Raw genomic sequence first — 17925 nt, 5'->3', positions numbered from 1 at the left:
CCCGGGGTCACGGCCTGGGCCGACGGCAGATGCTCCACCGCTGAGCCGCCCAGGGGCCCTGTGGTGAACTTTTTTTGAAATGACTGATAGAAACCATCAGATACTGTTGGTATTATAGGCATTAACAGAAACATTAAGTTCATGAAGGACATTTTAAAACACATGTGGTCCTTTATGTGATATGAACACCTGCCTTCATCAGGTTGCTCGTGGGATTTCATCATACACTGAGCGAAGAAATGGAACAGGGCTTAAAATTCTAAGTACGTCTTCCTGGTGCAAGTGGTTCCTGTCGTCTAGGCTGGGACCCGGGTCTGGGGCATTTGTGTTTGTTTGGTAGCAGGCGAAGCAGCTGGAAGGGTCTCTGGGACGTGTGAACGGTGAAAGGGGCTCTGCTTGGCCTTCCCCTCCCTCACCTTCTGCGACCGCCCGGGGCCTCTCCTGCGCCCCCGAAGCCACTTGCTCTTCCCTACTGTCCCTGTCTGCTGCCACCTACACACACCAGTCGGGGGGGCTCCGACGTCCCCCCAGGGCCTGAAACCAGGGAGGCCCTGGCCCCGGTTCTCTGTCCGCCTCCGGCCCAGCACCCGTGCCTGTGCCTCGGGCGTGAGAGCAGCACTGGGTTGGCTGGAGCAGCGGATTGCCCGGCGTCGGCCCCTGGAGGGCAACACATCTCACCACAGGGCCCCCCGTTCCTCAAGAGCGAGTCGTCCCTGCACCGGCGAGGTTATCATGAATCGGGGGTCACACGCCGAGTGTTGATGGGGTCCAGAAAGGGCGCACGTGCTTCCTTCTTCGCTGCGACTCTACCGTTCAAATGTTTCTCGTGTTTGGCCAATCAAGCCTCTCATTTTCATCACCACCTAAATCAGCTTTACGATGGTAGAGGGGGAGCCCTCACGGGCGTGATCCCGGCGTCCTGGGATCGAGTCCGGCCTTGGGAACCTGCTTCTCCCCCTGCCTGGGTCTCTGGCTCTCTCTCTGGGTCTTAAACAAATAAAAACCTTTAAACAACAACAACAACAACAACAACAAAATAACATGATACTTAGATGAGTCAAAACTCCTAGCCAAAAGCAAGAATGTACTGAATGTGATGAAATCACTCATGTATTTAAGATGCGTAGAATCTGACCTACTGAATAGCTATTGGATTTTCCAAGACTTCCACCTCTCCCCCTTCGTTGGCCTTTTCTCTTCCATCTAAAAGCCTCTACTCACTCCTTGTCCCCTTCACTGTCCAGCTTCTCACTCTCCTTATTCCATCCTGCAACCACCCACCACTTCTGCGTCCGGATTTGTCTCCCACCATAAGCTTTCCCCAGGAAGCCAACCGTGGTCTCCCGGATGCTGTCCCTCGGGTGACTTTCAGTCTTACTTGTTTTTTCCTGAAGCATTTTGGGGTTCCATTTTGGTTCCTCTTTCCTCCTCGTGCTGTATTTCCTTGCCTGTTTTCGTTTATACCCACATGTCTGGTCTGGGTTAGGGTTCTCCACAGAAACCAACCCAATAGGATATACAGACAATAGGAGAAGATTCGCTATAGGAATTGGCTCACACGGTTATGGAGGCCGGAGTTCCACGACCTGCAGGCGAGAGACCGGGAACGGCAGCAGAGTCGTCCCGTGGGCGACGGAAGGCCTGGGAACAGGGGGCCCGGGGGTGTAGGTCCCAGCCTGAGCCAGGAGTGCCTGATGTCCAAAGGGAGGAGATGGATGCCTCAGCTCAAACAGAGAGCGAATTCACCCTTCCTCTGCCTTTTTATTCCCTCCAGCCCCTTGATTCCCACCCAGTTGGATGATTCCCACCCGCATTGGTGAGGATGGTCTTCTTCCCTCAGTCTACCCAATGCACGTGCTAATCTCCGCCAGGCTCACCCTCACGGACGCTCCCAGAAACAACACTTAACAAGTGACTTGATATCCCCGAGCCTAATCAAGCTGACGCAGAATTGATCATCACAACTTCAGATGTCACCTGAAAGTCCCTGAGTCCCAGGATGAATAGTTCTGGACCAGACCTCTTTCCTGAGCTCCAGGTTTTCGTGTCTATTTGCCCATCAGGCGTCTCTGTTCAGAGGTTTCACAGTGATGGTCTCCCGGATAGCATCGGCCTCTCCGCAGCGGGCCTACCCGCTGCCCCCATGAATCTTTTCTCAATCTCTTACCTTGTACATGACACTTCCTTAACTCGGCTGCCCCAGTCAGAGATGAGGTATCACCTCGGATTTCACCTTCAAAGCTCACACCCTGTCGAGCCCTGTGGCCCGTGGATCGGGCTCCTAAATAGCTCACGTTTGAGGCCCACGTGGTCACCCGGGTAGCCACGGCCTGGGCATTACTTGCCCATTAGTCATAAAAGGCCATGTTCTGATTGTCCCCCTTCTGGCCTTGCCTCACCATCCTCCCGCAAAGCTGCTAAAGTGACATTTCTAGTGTCAAAATCCGATCCCTCCCCTCCACAACTCAAGTCTACAGTGGCTTGATTGCCTTGGGATACAATTGGGAGAGTTTTGCTTACAAAGTCTTCCGCATCGGGACCCTGCACCACCTCCCCTCCTGTCTGTCCTGTACTTCAGCCCCTCTCCCCACTGAGCACTTTACATACCGGGAATATGAAGCCAATTCTGAGTTTCTCCAAACCCTCACGGTCAGCGCGCCGCTTGACTCGCATGCTGTTTCTTGCCCTCCGCAGTGATCTGCCCGTTGTTTCAGACATGGGATCGCCTACTTCCATGCACGTAGGCCTTATTTCATCATAACTAGAAGAATCCTTTCCCTTTGCCTCTGTCTCTCTTAACAGTTTGCAACCTTGGATGTGACGTTTTGGGTTTTCCACCCACGTGTTTCTATCACATACAGGTGTCTAACACGTAGTGGGAACCCAATAAATATTTGTTAAAGCAGTGAATAAGTGAATGAGTAAATGACTGGAATTACTAAAACAATCAAGAGTTTGAAACTATGTGATGCCAATTTTTTTCTGTTTGGGTTTTTATCTTGATTCTGTGCATCATTAATTAAATTCTGGGTGGATGGCAAGCCTTATAGAGCATCTAAGATGAAGTTAAAAATATTTGCATGTAAATGAGACAATACTCAGCCTCACAGAAGCACTATCTCTTGATACTCCAAATAAACTCTATTACCTGTTGGGAAATAAATGAAAATGAATCCACTGCGGTAATGGGTTTTCAGACCAATTTTCCAAGCAAGAGCTCATTTCTTGCTGGAAGTAAATATGCTTCCTGGGCTCCTGAAATCAGCTATTGCTATGTGTGCACACGCACTGAGAATGGGCTCGCGGCTCATTCAGATCTGTGAGGTTTGCAATGAGCCCTGAGTGTAAGACATCTGTAGGTTCCACGGATTTCGTTTGCACAAATTAACAAGCATATACCCTTAAGTTTTGAAATAATTTGAGCTGTGAAGGCACCTCATAGTTAATGCATTTGCTCCTGTCTCTAAACAGAAAACGATTTCTTAACTCTTAAGAAAAGAAGTTTCTTAAGAATCTTAAGAAGTTCCTTGCATTCTTCTTAATGGAAGTGCAAGGCAATAAAACAGGAAAATACCTCCATTCTTTTGGTGGCTTTAATTCAGCCTCTCTTTCCTTTTCTGTTCATTCCCTTCTTAAATCTCTTCAATTCTCTTCGGTTGCTGATGGCAGGATGGGAGGACTCAGTATGTGCCAGCACTAGATGAAGCCATCGTTTGAATGAAATTTAACCCTCCTAATAATGCCATGAAATGGATACTATCCCTATCATCTCCGTGTAACAGCCTGATGTGGGCAGAGGGCAAGTCATACATACGGCTCTTAATTGGGAAGCCCAGACCTTGAACCCAGGTCTGATTCCAAAATCCTGCCTGTCACCCTTTGTGGCCTGCCTCATCCAAAGCACGGGTGAAATCTGTGGGATGAAAAATTATCCCAGCTCCTTTTGAACTTCCTCATACTCTGCTTAGCAAGAATTGCACACGTCCCATCATCTCATTTTACATGGTACTTGATGAAGTAGGCAGGTTTGCTGCTACAGGGGCTGTGATTCTAGTTTGTGAGCTGTAATAACTTGTTCGGATAGCTGTAACTACGGAGCACCCCCAAACAAGAGAAGGGAAGAGGGAGGGAAATTTTTCTACTTCCTAAACCATTTATTGAGATAAGAAAACAAAACAAAACATAACAACAACAAAAACCCCCCAAAACAGAGAGACTTCAGGCTGAGCAGCACTGCCAAACTCGTTTTTAGAGAAAGACACGGTAAATATTTTGGATGTTGCAGTTTCTGTTGCAACGATTCCGCTCTGCTGTTGTAATGCGAAAGAGACCAAGGGCAAGATGTAAGTGAATGAGTGTGGCTGTGTTCCAATAAAACTTTATTTACAAAAACAGGTGGTGGTGGGCCAGATTTAGCCCACAGACCACAGAGTGTTGACCCTTGCTTTAAAGTGTCCAGATATATTCCTTACATTGTGTCAGCAACCCAGGTGTTTGGAAAGACCTAGATGCTTAGTAGAATGGAGGTGACCCATAGGAACCCCACAGCCTTTTGGCCCCAGCAGGATGGTTCCCATGCTCAGTAGCTACAGCACCACTGCTTAACCGGGCGTTAGAAGAGTTCAAAGGGAGGCAACCGATTTAAACTCTAGAAGCAGGCTGTCTGGCAATTTGTGGCATCAAACTGTGAAGGCTTAGAAAAGCGTTTGACAGTGATGGAACTGTGTTCATACAATTTAGGATTGCAATCTTAGCTGGGAGGATTTAGATTCAGACTCAAATACAGATAATGCAAACAAGGGTGCTATAAATCTTTGCAGTGAAACCAACAGGCGACGCTGGGCACAGCAGATTTATGGTGCAAACTGATAAATCGCATTTTTTTTTTCCTCCAAAAACATTAGAAGGAAAGAAAACCAGAGCCTGACACACAAATTTCAATTTCACGGCTCTCTTTAAGGTTCTGCTTTATTTAAAAAAAAAAAAATGGCAAGGCTCACTTAAGGTCATCGTCATTGTTATTTTCAGATGGATGTAGAACGGTAGAGACGTCTCTGGACACAGGGTATCGAGCTGGGTGTGCTACTCTGGCCCTCCTCAGCTGTGTGCACAAGCGTTTAGGCCTCTTCAGCCTGCACACAAACTACACAGCACAGGCCCGGCACACACAGGAACTTCTCGACAACTGTTTGCAAAAATGATGATGTGCCTCTTCTTGATCTCTTCTGTCACAAGGTATAAGTCTCTGTTTTACTGAAAATAAAAAAAGGAAACTAAATCTGAGCGTGGCATTCTAGCAATGACTCAAGCACTAAGGGGAGGGGCTTAGAGTGCTTCCAAATCATCCATCCCATAGTCTACAAGCAGCTTCCTCATCTTTAGGATCGTTTGTTAGCAGTTAGCCAATTGCCCAACCTTTCAGCAATAGAAAAGACAATGAAATTCTCTTTCTGTGGCTTTTTGGTGCTGTTAAAAAATAATCTGTATGCAAACCTATTGTATGCATTTGATACTTGCTTTAAAGGAAACATGTTGTCCTTTCCTGTATTTGTGTGTGTGTGTGTGTGTGTGAGAGAGAGAGAGAGAGACAGAGACAGAGACAGAGACAGAGAGACAGAGACCGGGAGAGGGAGAGGGCTAAGGTGCTTCCTCTGGGTAATATACATTGACGGGAAGAATCAAGCTAAATTTCGTCCTATTTGCCCACTTTACTGATATTTCAGAAGGGGAAATATCCACATAAGCAGAACCCAGGACATATATCCTTCACGTCACCTCCATCTTAGGCCCCGGGGGCCGAGGTTTCCAGGCCCTTATACCCCAACTCTAAATTCCGTGCGGTTGAAGGAGAGACAAATGATACCCAAATAGACAACTAGATTAAAAGAGCAATTACAGGTGATGAAAAGACTGGTCAGGAAATAAGAGGATGCGATAAAAGTGTTTTATTTTACATGTGCTTTCTATTTGTGATTTTTAAGGAAATGGGTAAAAACTAAAAGTGCATTTCAGGTGTAGCAGAAAAGAGCCTACATTTTCTGGTATTTCATCAACTGAGTCCAAGTGTGATACTTGGACGCGCACAAGCGTGCGCGTTCAAGTTGAAAGTAAGAAGAAAGTTACTGTTTGAAACAGTCTAAATTAGAATAAACATAGAAATAAAACAAAGACCCACACCATTTAATGTTTATTGGTCTACCTAAACCTAACTTTTCTTTATGTGATGTCCCAGGCTCAGGCAACAGTACTAGCCTCATGAATTTTTGGACGTCCGTAGACCTGCATTATATCATCTTTTTATTCCCAGTCACTGAATCAAAGCCATCCAAACCCACCCAATCTCTTTGTTTTCCTAGTATTCCAGAATACATTTTGGAACATCTATAGTCACCAGAGTATTTTAACTCTCTATGAGTTAAGTATTAACTATTGTTAAAAAATGTATACTATTAACTATCTACAAATTAACTGTTTGGTAATGTTAGTTTTTACTGAGCAGCTACTATGTGCCAGGCATTTTATATTATCTCTCCAATCTTCCAACAACCTTGTGTGTGTGTGTGTGTGTGTGTGTGTGTGTGTCTGTGTGTGTAAAGGAGTATATTATTAACCCCTCAAGGACATGAGGCTCAAAGAGGTTTCATTTATTATCTGTGATCAAACAACAGCTTAGGCAGGGAAAGGATTTAAACCCAGGTGGGGGATCCCTGGGTGGCGCAGCAGTTTGGCGCCTGCCTTTGGCCCAGGGCGTGATCTTGGAGACCCGGGATCGAATCCCATGTCGGGCTCCCGGTGCATGGAGCCTGCTTCTCCCTCTGCCTGTGTCTCTGCCTCTCTCTCTCTCTCTCTCTCTGTGACTATCATAAATAAATAAAAATTAAAAAAAAAAAAACCCAGGTGGGTCTGGTCCCAAAACTCATGTTAATTTTCAGATTTGATTATTTGAATTTTTATTATAAAATATGTCCTTTGTAAAAGTGAGTATGTTAAAAAAAAATGTGTAATGGCTAATAAGACAATGACAAGGACTCCGCTTCACGTAGAAACCAGATGACCAGAACTTAGAAGGCCCTGTAATCAGGTTCCTACCTGATTACATCCTCTTCTTCTCCTGCAGAGTGAACTGCTAACCTGAAATCTGTACCAATCTTTCTTCTTATTTTATTTATAATTTAAAAATCTATATAGATATCTCTAAACCTGTGCTGTCCAGTAAAAATATAATGAGAGCCACATGTATGATTTAAAAAATTTCTAATGGCTACATTTAAAAAACTAAAAAGAAACAGATGCATTTTATTTAAACCAACGTATCTAAAATGTTATTTCAACATGCAATCAACATAAACATTATTAAGTATTTTCTATTCTTTTTGTTGATCCTTCAAAATCTCCACATCTAATGTGTATTTTATGCTTAGAGTACCTCTCAGTTTGGACAAGGCCGACTCCAAGTTCTCAGTAGGTACATATGACTGTCGGGGATACCGTGTTGTCAGCACAACTCTGAATAATACATTATTTAGCTCTGGAAGGTTTTAGACTTTATATAAACTATGCCGATCTTTTGGGAATTGTTACTTTTGCTCAAATTATGTTTTTGAGAATCATCTGTGATGATGCATGCAATTATTTTCATTTTAGTTGTTGTATAATATTTCATGGTGAGAATATACCACAGATTATGTATTTTTCCTAATTCTGATCTACCTTTGTGTTGTTTCTCTTAGTATGAACGCTGTTGTATTTATGTATGCTTCAAGAGCACATTTACAACAGTACTTTTTGGTAAAAATACTTGGTATGTAGGACTTGCTTTTTTCCTAATGAGTTGTATACCATTTTACCGTTAGCAGTAGGTAAGAATATTCCTGGCTCTACATCCTTACTAACATTTGAGATTGTTGAATTTTAAGACATTTTTTTCAATCTAATGGGTTTGAAATAGATTCTCATTGTAATTTTAATTTGCATTTTCCTAATTTCCAATTGAAGTGCATATGTCTTATAGAGAAATATAACCCAAATGTCTTATATATGACATAATATAAAGATTCTAGATATTAGAAGATGTTTGTATTCCTTCTGTTGAGATATAGTAAAGTCTTTTGCTCATCCCCGCCCCCGTTGATTGCTTGTCTTTTACCTATTGTTCTGTAAGATTTTAAAAAATATATTCTAATCACAATACTTCTCAGATGATAGGTATTGAAATCATCTTTTATGGTTTGTGACTTTTCATTCTTTTTTTGTACTCTTTCATGAACTGAGTTCTTAATTATGAGGCAGTCAAATTTGTCACTCTTTTTCCTGTTGATTTTGAACTTTTTTTTGGTCTTATGTAAGAAATCTCTGCCTTAAGGTCATAAAATTATCTTTCTAAATGGTCTTCTAAAAGTTTTACCATTTTTGTTTGTATTTAAGTTTTTAACATAACCTAAATTGATTTTGGGTACAGCATGAGGTCAGGATCCAATTTCCTTTTCCCGTTTGAATAATCGGTTGTTCCAGCATGATCGTATTAAATAATCAATTCTTCCCACTGATAAGCAAAGCCTGATCTGTCACAAATCAAGAGTCTATGTATTTCTGGTCTGACTGTGGCTTCTCTACTCTTCCCCAACCATATTGCAGTATCACATTAAAAGAGACTGAAGCTGACTACTAAGTCTTTGTATCTAGCAGAGTAAGTCGGCTACCTTGTCCTGTTTTTTCCTCCCTCAGGACTATTTGGCTATCTTCATCCTTTGCCCTTTCACCTCTGTGTTAAAGTAAGCTTATCAATTTCCATAAAAAGCTCAGTCCTCTTGAGATTTGGATTGGAATGTATTGAATCTAAATTTAGAAACAATTGACATCTTTATTATGTTGAAAGTTTTCCTATTGGAGTGAATAGTATCTATATCTCCATCTATTTAGATATTTTCTATTTTTCAATAAGGTTTGACAATTTTCTCCCCCCCCCCCAAAAAAAATGTTCTTCTCATATAGCTCTTATTACATTTTTTTCCTAGGCACTTTATGTTTTATTGCTTTTGCAAAGGATGTGGTTTTTAAATTGCACTTTTCTTACTGATTGCTAATATATACGAAATGCATTCACATTTGACAGATTCATTTTTATTTATGTAGCAAACCTTGTGTGGTTCCTTTTGGAGTTTCTTTATTGTCACACACCCTTTCATTTCTTATACATTTCAGATTGTTTTTGCTTTTTTCTACACTGGCCAAGGGCTCAACTGTGACATGGACAAGCGAGGTGCTAGTGAGCATCTTTGCATTTTTCCTGACCTTAAAAGGAACTATTTTGATTTCATCATTAAGTCTGATTTTTGTGATATGCTTTTTGCAGATGGCCTTCCTTAGACTAATGAGATCCTATTCTATTTTCAGTTTGCAAAAACAGAAAATTTATAAAAGTTTCCTGAGTTTTAATAAATTTTTTTCTGCATCTATTTAGATGACCATATGGTTTGTCTTCTGTAAGTTATAAATGTGGTGAATTATATTGATTGATGTTTTTGAATTTTCATTTACATGTATTTTAAAATCACTACAGCACGCTTCACACTGTTTGGTGTGAATGATGCAGTTTACATATAGTAAGCTTCACACTTTTTCACCATACAGTTGTATGAATTTTGACAAAAGCATAGAATTGTGTAACCATCATCATAATCAAGACTCAGAACAATTCTATATCTCACCCAACTCTCCTTCCCCATTTCTCCTGTGGTAATCCTGTATGGTTATAACCAACTTCACCCTTATCCACTGGAAACCACTGAACTATACTCTGTCCCTATAGTCTTATTTTTTCCAGAATGTTATATAAGTGAAATCATACAGTATCTAGCCTTTGAGTCTGCTTCTTTTTTTTTGTTTGTTTGTTTGTTTGCTTTGTATAATGGATTCAAGATTCATCCATATTCTTGCACATTTCTACATTTCCTTTCTTTTTATTGTTGACTAGAATTCCACTGTGTGAATGTAACAGAGTTCATTTGTTCATTCCCCATCTGAAGTATATTTGTGTTGTCTCTAGTTTGTTTGTTTGTGGAACCCAATATGGGACTCGATCCCAGGGCCTCAGGATCACGCCCAGGGCCTAAGGCAAGTGCTCAACCACCGAGCCACCTGGGCATCCCAGTTTTTGACGATTACGAATGAACTTGTGTAGGCTTTTAAATGAACAATGGTTTTCATTTCACTTGAAATGAAATATCTAAGAGTAGGATTGCTGGGTTGTAGGGAAAAGTCAATGCTGGCTCCATAAAATGAATTGGAAGTAATTCCTCCTTTTCTGTTTTCTGGAAGAGATTATGGGATTGGTGATTTTTATTCTTTAAATTTAGTAAAATTCACCAGAAATATAATCTGGGGCTGGATTTTTCTTTCTTGGAAAGTTGTCAGCTGTGAATTAAATTTATGTAATACATATTGCACTATTTGAGCTCACTTTGATAATTTACGTCTTTCAAGGAAATGTTATGTTTCACTTAAGTCATCAAATTTATGGGCATTGTTCTTGTATTCCCTTATAAAATAAATAGATAAAATTTTAAAAAGGGGTGTCAGGTGTCTCAGTTGGTTAAATATCCAATTCTTGATTTCAGCTCAGGTCCTGATCTCAGGATCAGGAGATTGAGTCTTGAGTCGGGCTTCATGCTGGGATGGAGCCTGCTTAAAATTCTCTTTCTCCCTCTTTCTCTGGCCCGCACCCCACCCCACCCCACGTGGTCTCTCCCCCACTCTCCAGCTCCCTCAATTTGACCTCCCCAGACTCTGCAGCAGGGTGCAGTTTCTGTTTGACCATCCTGGATGCGACAGGGTAGAGAAGAAAGAGAACTGAACAATCATTCTGATTCTGTCTTATACTCACTTTGGGTAAGTTCAGCAAACCTTTGTGAGCTCATTTGTTCCCTCTCCAGTAGAGAGACAATCATTTTACCCTGCATTCCTCATAAAGTTAGTGGGATGAATGTGAAAGTTACTTGTATAAACTGCAGGTTGCTATACAAAGATGAAATCTTTTGGTCATATAAAAACTTCTAGAGATATTTTACTAGGAGACGTGATAAACAGAAGGCACAAAGAAAGAGAAGGCAGTAGAACATGAAGTAAAAAACATGAGCTCTGTTTCTAGCAGACTAGATACCCTGCACAGCTACCCCAACTGGAATAACTAAAATTCTGGATAAACTATAAAAAAGAAACCTCTCTGTGGTGCCTAGATGGCTCAGTCTGTAGAACATGTGACTTTTTTTTTTTTTTTTTTTAACAAACCAATTTTTTTTTAGAGGGAGAGAGAACATGGAGGGTGAGGCGGGAACTATGACATTGATTTCGTAGTTCTTCACTGGCTTCCTGGTTCCCCTGCAAGTTGAATGTTAATTCAGTAAGGAGTCTTGGAGATGCTTGACTACAAAAGTATTCTCCTTTTTATTAAGCTACTCCTGAAAACATAAGTTTCTTGGTTCAGCAGTCCTAATAATCATATTCAAGACTTTTTAAAAATTTTAGAAAAGTAGAATTAGATATGTAGAGACTGCCTTTGATCCTGAAATACCAGGCAAGGAAAGGTGCTGACTCAACTCCAAGCATAGGAAAAGCTTATTTTTGTTGAAACTCAAGTTCAAAATATGATGTGTCTTTAGTCTAATAATTTTTCATAATATAGATGTTTTATTATCTCTGATGACATTTCTACTGCACTGACTCCTTTCAGGGTAGTGTAGAATAATTCCTTTAGGACTAGACCCCTTACCCCTACCTGCCTTTCTTCCGACCATCCTCTACTACAATGATCCCTTGTCAACTTAGCCATAGTGTGATTTTCTTCACTATATTCACTAAATATGTCTCAATACCTTGAAGAGACTAGCTGGAGGGGAGCAGTGCAGATCCACCTTTTGTTTTATTTGGTGTAGCTTACAGGTGCTAGGGGTAGAGCTGCATGAAAGGCATTGGTAGGTTGTTCTCCAGTCATGAAAAAAGGACATGACCCTGAGTGGCTCAGTCATTCGAGCAACCTACTCTTGATTTCAGCTGAGATCTTGGTCTCAAGGTCATGGGATTGAGCCCCACATTTGGCTCCCCACTTGGCAAGGAGTCTGCTTGAGATTTTTTCCCTTTGTCCCTTTGTCAGCTCACACTGTCTCAATCTCTCTCTCTCTCTCTCTCTCTCATTCTGAAAATAAATAGAGAAGTCTTTTTAAAAAGGACATTTGGTTAAATATTCATCTTGAATCTCGATTACTCCTTTCCTGGTTTCCCTAAATCTAGTTTCTTGATGATGCTTAAAATTTTTCATGTAGATTTTGACCCAAACTCTACTATTCAGATTCTGTGTAGTTTAATGTCTAATATACAAAGACAGTCTTCTACAATTAAAAATAACTTTCCAAAAAAATAACTTTCCAAATATTTTCTTCTAACCTATTGTAATGATTATGTCAAAAATTCCACACATATTTGCCTCCACATTTCTTCCAGTTATTGCACCCATCTGTGAGTCCATAATGTCCATTCTACTTGGCCAAAATTTTTTTTCTCAGCCAAATCCTGACATGGCTCCTTGTGCTCCCTGCTACTATGCTCCAAATGAGAAATGTAAGCACCTCTGACACATCCAATATACAAATACAAGAAACATTGATTAAAAAAAAAAAAAAAAACAACCTAAAACTCCCTCTTAAAAAGGATTATTATGCAGGAGTGGGGGGCAGGGAAACAGTACACAGTGGCACTAACCTTGCCTTGCTAGCTAAGGAAGCAGGTTAATTCTGCAGGGACACGCTCCTTTACAGCAATGGATGATCTACTGGATTAGTTAGGCTAGTCCGTTATCTACCAGAAAGGTTTAATGTAACCAGTGTTTTATATAGTTTGGATCATCACGGACTTTTAGGAGGAATTTTCAGTTGGGAGATATATTATATTAGCCTGTGATAACAAATAGAACGAAACATGTAAAGGCTCAACAGGATACAAGTTCATGTCTTGTGTATGCAATAGCCCAGGAAAGCTCCGGTTTTGCCATGTTCAACATGTAGTTGGTTTCCAAGGCTGTCCTGATAGTCTTCTCTACCTCTATCAACTAGACAGGAGAAAGAGCACGGGCATGTATGTACAGTAGGTTTTCAAAAGGCACCTGGGTGGCTCAGTGGTTGAGCATCTGCCTTCAGCTCAGAGCGTGATCCTGGAGTCCCGGGATCGAGTCCCACGTCAGGCTCCCTGCATGGAGCCTGCTCCTCCCTCTGCCTGTGTTTCTCTTTCTCTCTCTCTCCGTGTCTCTCATGAATAAATAAATAAAATCTTAAAAAAAAAAAAAAGCCAGGACTAGGGAGGCAGATACCACATCCTCTCATTCACCATCACAGAATATTTAGACAAAGGACCACAACTCACTGTAGGGGAGGCTGGTGTGCGCTCAAGGGAAACACTATCTCAGTGGACAGTGAGTGTCTTTGCCCAGGGGCCTCCTCAGCTGTGCATTTCTTGCTGCTGGTGATGTAGAGCATGAAGAATTGTCCTAGGCGGTGGGCAGTCCTGGATTCCTTCAAGCCAGGCTTGTTTTTGTGTTTCCTTTCTTTGTTTGGGGATATTGGTGACAACATCTTGAAACCCTAGGAGGCTGCCTGCTTGGGAACTCCGGTTTGCTAGTAAACCAAGCAGATAATCTTGCCATGTCGAGGCATTTGAATGTGGATCCTCTCCCCCTCCAGAGTCCATCCCTTGGTGACTCTTCAGGGGGCACTGCCCACCCTTCCAGACCACATCGCAGGGCATCTCACTTTGGTCTCTGTGTCTGTGTGGTGCGGTGCCATGCTGGGGCAAGGCCAAGGGTCCCTCTGTCCCAGGTGCACCCAATATCCTTTGTTACCTGTGGAAAGGAGGATAAGCCTCGCCAGGCAGCCGTGCTTTGTGGACATCGTTCATTCTGGCCGTGTACCTGCTGGCTTTGGGTGCAGTGGGCTGCCTTCTGAAATCCAGAGAGAGCTCGCCCAGCGGCAGGACGGGATCTCTTCATACAGTTGTGTCCCGTCGCTACTCCTGCTCCATGTTCAGATGGCTCTGCCTGGACCTTTTTTTTTTTTTTTTATTCTTGCAGCACATTATTAAAGGTTGCAAAAAGCAGCCAACACCTTCAGATCCCATTTTGTTTTCTACCAAGTTCCAGTTTCAACCTCTAAGCCCAGTAAGGATAGGCACCTGTCCTGGACAACAACAGGTAACCAGTAATGGTTAACTAACTGCTTTGCTCCCAAGTTTCCCAACTCATGATGGAGAAAATCTTCCTGCCCCTCCACACCTGAACACAGCCCGTTCCACATTTTGGATCCGTCTCTCTCAAGGCCTCTGTTCCAGTTACGAAATTTGGCATTAATTAGGGCCCTGTCGGTTGACAATGGCACAAACTCCACCCAGAGCAGCTAAATAAGAAACAAACAAACCCAAACCACAGACTCACGAGTAAGCAGTGCTGTTGCAATAGAAATATAACTTGAGACTCCTATGCAATATAAATATTTCTAGAAGCCACATTGAAAAAAGAGGTGAAATTAATCTTAAAATCTAGTTTACTGAAATGAATATATCCAACATATTGTGATTTCATATGTATTCATTATAGGGAATCATTAATGATGTATTTTGCATTCGTGTTTTTATGCCAAGTCTTACAAATCCAGGGTTATTTTAAGCCATATAGAACGGTTCATTTTGGACTGGCCATGTTTCAAGGGCTCACTAGCCACATGTGGCCAGTGGCTGCTACGTTAGATTGTAGAGCACTGAAGCACATTAGTGTGACTCTTAGGATAGTTGCTTAAAACCATCTCTGCTTTTGGGATTACTTGATTAAAAAAAAAATTCTATACCGAACACAGGGCTCCAATTCACAACCATGAGGTCAAGAGTCACATGCTCTCCCACCGGAGGCAGCCAAGCACCCCCCACCTGCCTACTTCTGACTTATATAATAGCTTCATTTTTGTTTGCTTCTGATTTGCTTTCTCAGGGCACCTGGTCACCTGGCTACCAGCCTCTCTGGACTCAGCCCCCCAAAGCTTCACTGTCAGAGAGAAGTCCCTTTCATCTCCCTACCACTGTTCTCCTAACCACTGCAGCTCCAGGTCAAGAAATCTTTGGGAAGAACACTGGGTGTGCCTATTTCCAGGCCAATCAGGTGGCCCCTGGATGAGGTGCTGTGACCCGCAGCACCCAGTAAAAGTCCTGAGTAGAGGAGGGCAGGGAGGGCGGCTCCTGGAGAGCACAGGTGCTCCCATTGGGAATCAAAAACAATAAATAGATACTATCATAATTGCAATAAAAATTACTCCTGATGACAGTACTATGAGTCCTTTAGGCCTAGAGTAACAGAAAACTCGGGTATAGGTAGTAGCATATGTGCTTGCTCTGGAAAGTAGTCCGTGAACAGGTTTGGAATGCCAGGAAAATGAAAAATGATAGCTTCACTTAATGATTAACTTCTCAATCAACCTATTACTCACGCTTATTTTTGTTCTTTTGTTAAACAATGATCAGGAAGGGTAGCACGTTGCTTTGGTAGTTTAATATTAAGTCCTAAAATGTTGTGTTCCTAACTAGGGATGAATGTGTGGAATGTCTGAAGGGAAAAAAAAAAAATTGCAGGGATCCATAGCATTTTTGAGAATATGGTCAAGGTGATTGTTCTACAACAAAATAAAATGTCAGCCTCCCAAAAACACTCTGATAAGCAACAGCCCCTGCCGGTTCCAGAACCTCGCCAATTGCTGTCATTTTGCAAAATCGTTCCTAGAGAGATTGACTACTGTAGAGGTGGGACCTTGGATCTTTTCAGATCAAGACCCAGAACAGACACTTCTCCGGCTGCGGTGATCATTTTAAGGTCGGGGCTAAGAATGACTGTGCATCGTAAGCCCCCGGGATCCGCCAGTAGCTCTCAACACGATGCCTCGGGGATGCTCGCACCCCCTGACCTGTTGCGGCCCCTGTAGGGGAGCCAGCTGTCTCGGGGCAAAGGCCCTCCGACCACCCGCCGCTGAAGATGTTCTGAGGCTTCGTTTAAATCGGGACTGAGGGCAGACAATGTCTTGAGAATTGGCGGACTTGAGAAAAGTGTCTTTTATGTATTTTTCTTATGTCCTTTCTATCTCTTCTACTTTGGCGGCAAGTCGAAAGCAGAGAACACCCGCCTCCAGCCCCTGCTCCTCCCAGAATCATCAGTGTCCACAAGGACATCAGATGGGCGCAGGGCTGGTTGCAGATGGGTCTCCCGGCCCCACCGTTAGAGCCTCGGTGTAGCGGGGGAGGCTTGGGCATATGGGTGTTGCACAAGCCCCGCCGGTGAGTCTAATACAGATCACACTCTCAGAAAAGCCACTTTCGTTCATGCATCGCGTCAATCTAATTCTCCATCCTCATCACGGATGGACGAATGGACTAAAATGAAATGAAATAATCCCCTGCATGGAAGGCTCCTCCTCAGACCCTCCCTAATCCACGTGTCTGTGAAAACCCTGAGATGCTCTGCGTCCTCCCGGGCCCAGGCGCGCTCTGCTGCGGGGAAGGCATCTGAAACTTGGCCGGAGTCTCAAAATCCCCAAGCATTGCCTTCCCGGCTCCCCGCTGACCACTGAATTAAACACAAATCCCTCAACTTGGCATTTCAGTCCCGCAGAAAACGATCCCAACTCCCTTTCTAGTCTTTCCTCTCAGTCCTCTGCACGTACTCGAGTTCTAGTCGGGGACCATGGCTTGTCCCGAGGTTGTTTCTATTCTGCACGTCCGCAGTCCAGGCCGCTGCAGCGAGTCGCCATCGACGGGGTGGCTGAAACAGCAAACATTTATTTCTCACTGTTCCGGAGCCTGGGACATCCTCCTCTTTCTGTAAAGGCTATAATCTTATTCAGGAGGGTCCCACCCTTGCGACCCAATTGCTTTCCAAAGGCCCCATCTCCAAACGCCGTGACGATGGCTTGGGGACAGGCGGGTGGACACGGACGGTCAGCGCAGAGCATCCACTCCGTCCTTGCTCGCCCACGTGGAGTCCACAGCCCTGCATCTTCTGTTTTCAGTCCCACCTCATCTACCTGAAAGTTAGCCTCCCATTTGGGCACGATTGCTTCCTCTTCTAAGACCCCAAAGCATTTGATGTGGGTCGGTTTTGTATCAGTTACTTGCTTCTTATTTTATATACGTTTTTCTAACTAGAGAAGAACTGTTTCTCGGTCATCTCGATAACCAGCTGCGCTTGGTGTAGTGTCTGCCACAGGAAATGGCAAATAAATCTCTGTTGGGCTGACTGAACGCGGTAGTCACCTTGGGATGTCCTACACTACGTTCAATCAGCAAAGCGCTTTTCCAACTCTTCTTTCGGAGTTAAAGGCAGAACACGTGGCGTCTTGTTTGTTTGTTGCGTGTCTTCGGTGGTGGGAAAATCATCATCTTTGAGAAGAACTTGATATCAGAAAACAATACAAAAGCATGTAAAGCCAAGTCAGCAGCAGCGTCACTAAACATCACTGTGACACTGGTATTCACAAGGTTCCGAAGCCTTTGCTCCACACATTTTTAACCAAGAGGTACGTCAACCTCTAGCACTTTTTGAGGTCGGGGCTAGTGAGGTACAATTTGTGTTTAGCAAACTGTTGCCTTTTAGACGTATGAACAATTTATGTTCGGTCCAACTTATACAATTATGTAATTGCCACGGGAATCAAGACATGGATTGTACCCCCTGACTCTATCCTCAATACTTCCCTTGTGCTCTGCTCACCCTCCTCTCCCAAGCTGCTGACAACCACCCATCTGTTTTCTGGCATGACGGTTGGCCAGCTTTCTCCAGGGTCAATGCATGTTCTATGAACAAAATTATATAGCATGTCACTGGTGAGCCTGGCTTCTTTTACACAGCAT

Source organism: Canis aureus, chromosome 18, assembly GCF_053574225.1.
Source record: "Canis aureus isolate CA01 chromosome 18, VMU_Caureus_v.1.0, whole genome shotgun sequence".
NCBI classification, from domain to species: Eukaryota; Metazoa; Chordata; class Mammalia; order Carnivora; family Canidae; genus Canis; species Canis aureus.
Note: the sequence above shows the minus strand (reverse complement) of the source record.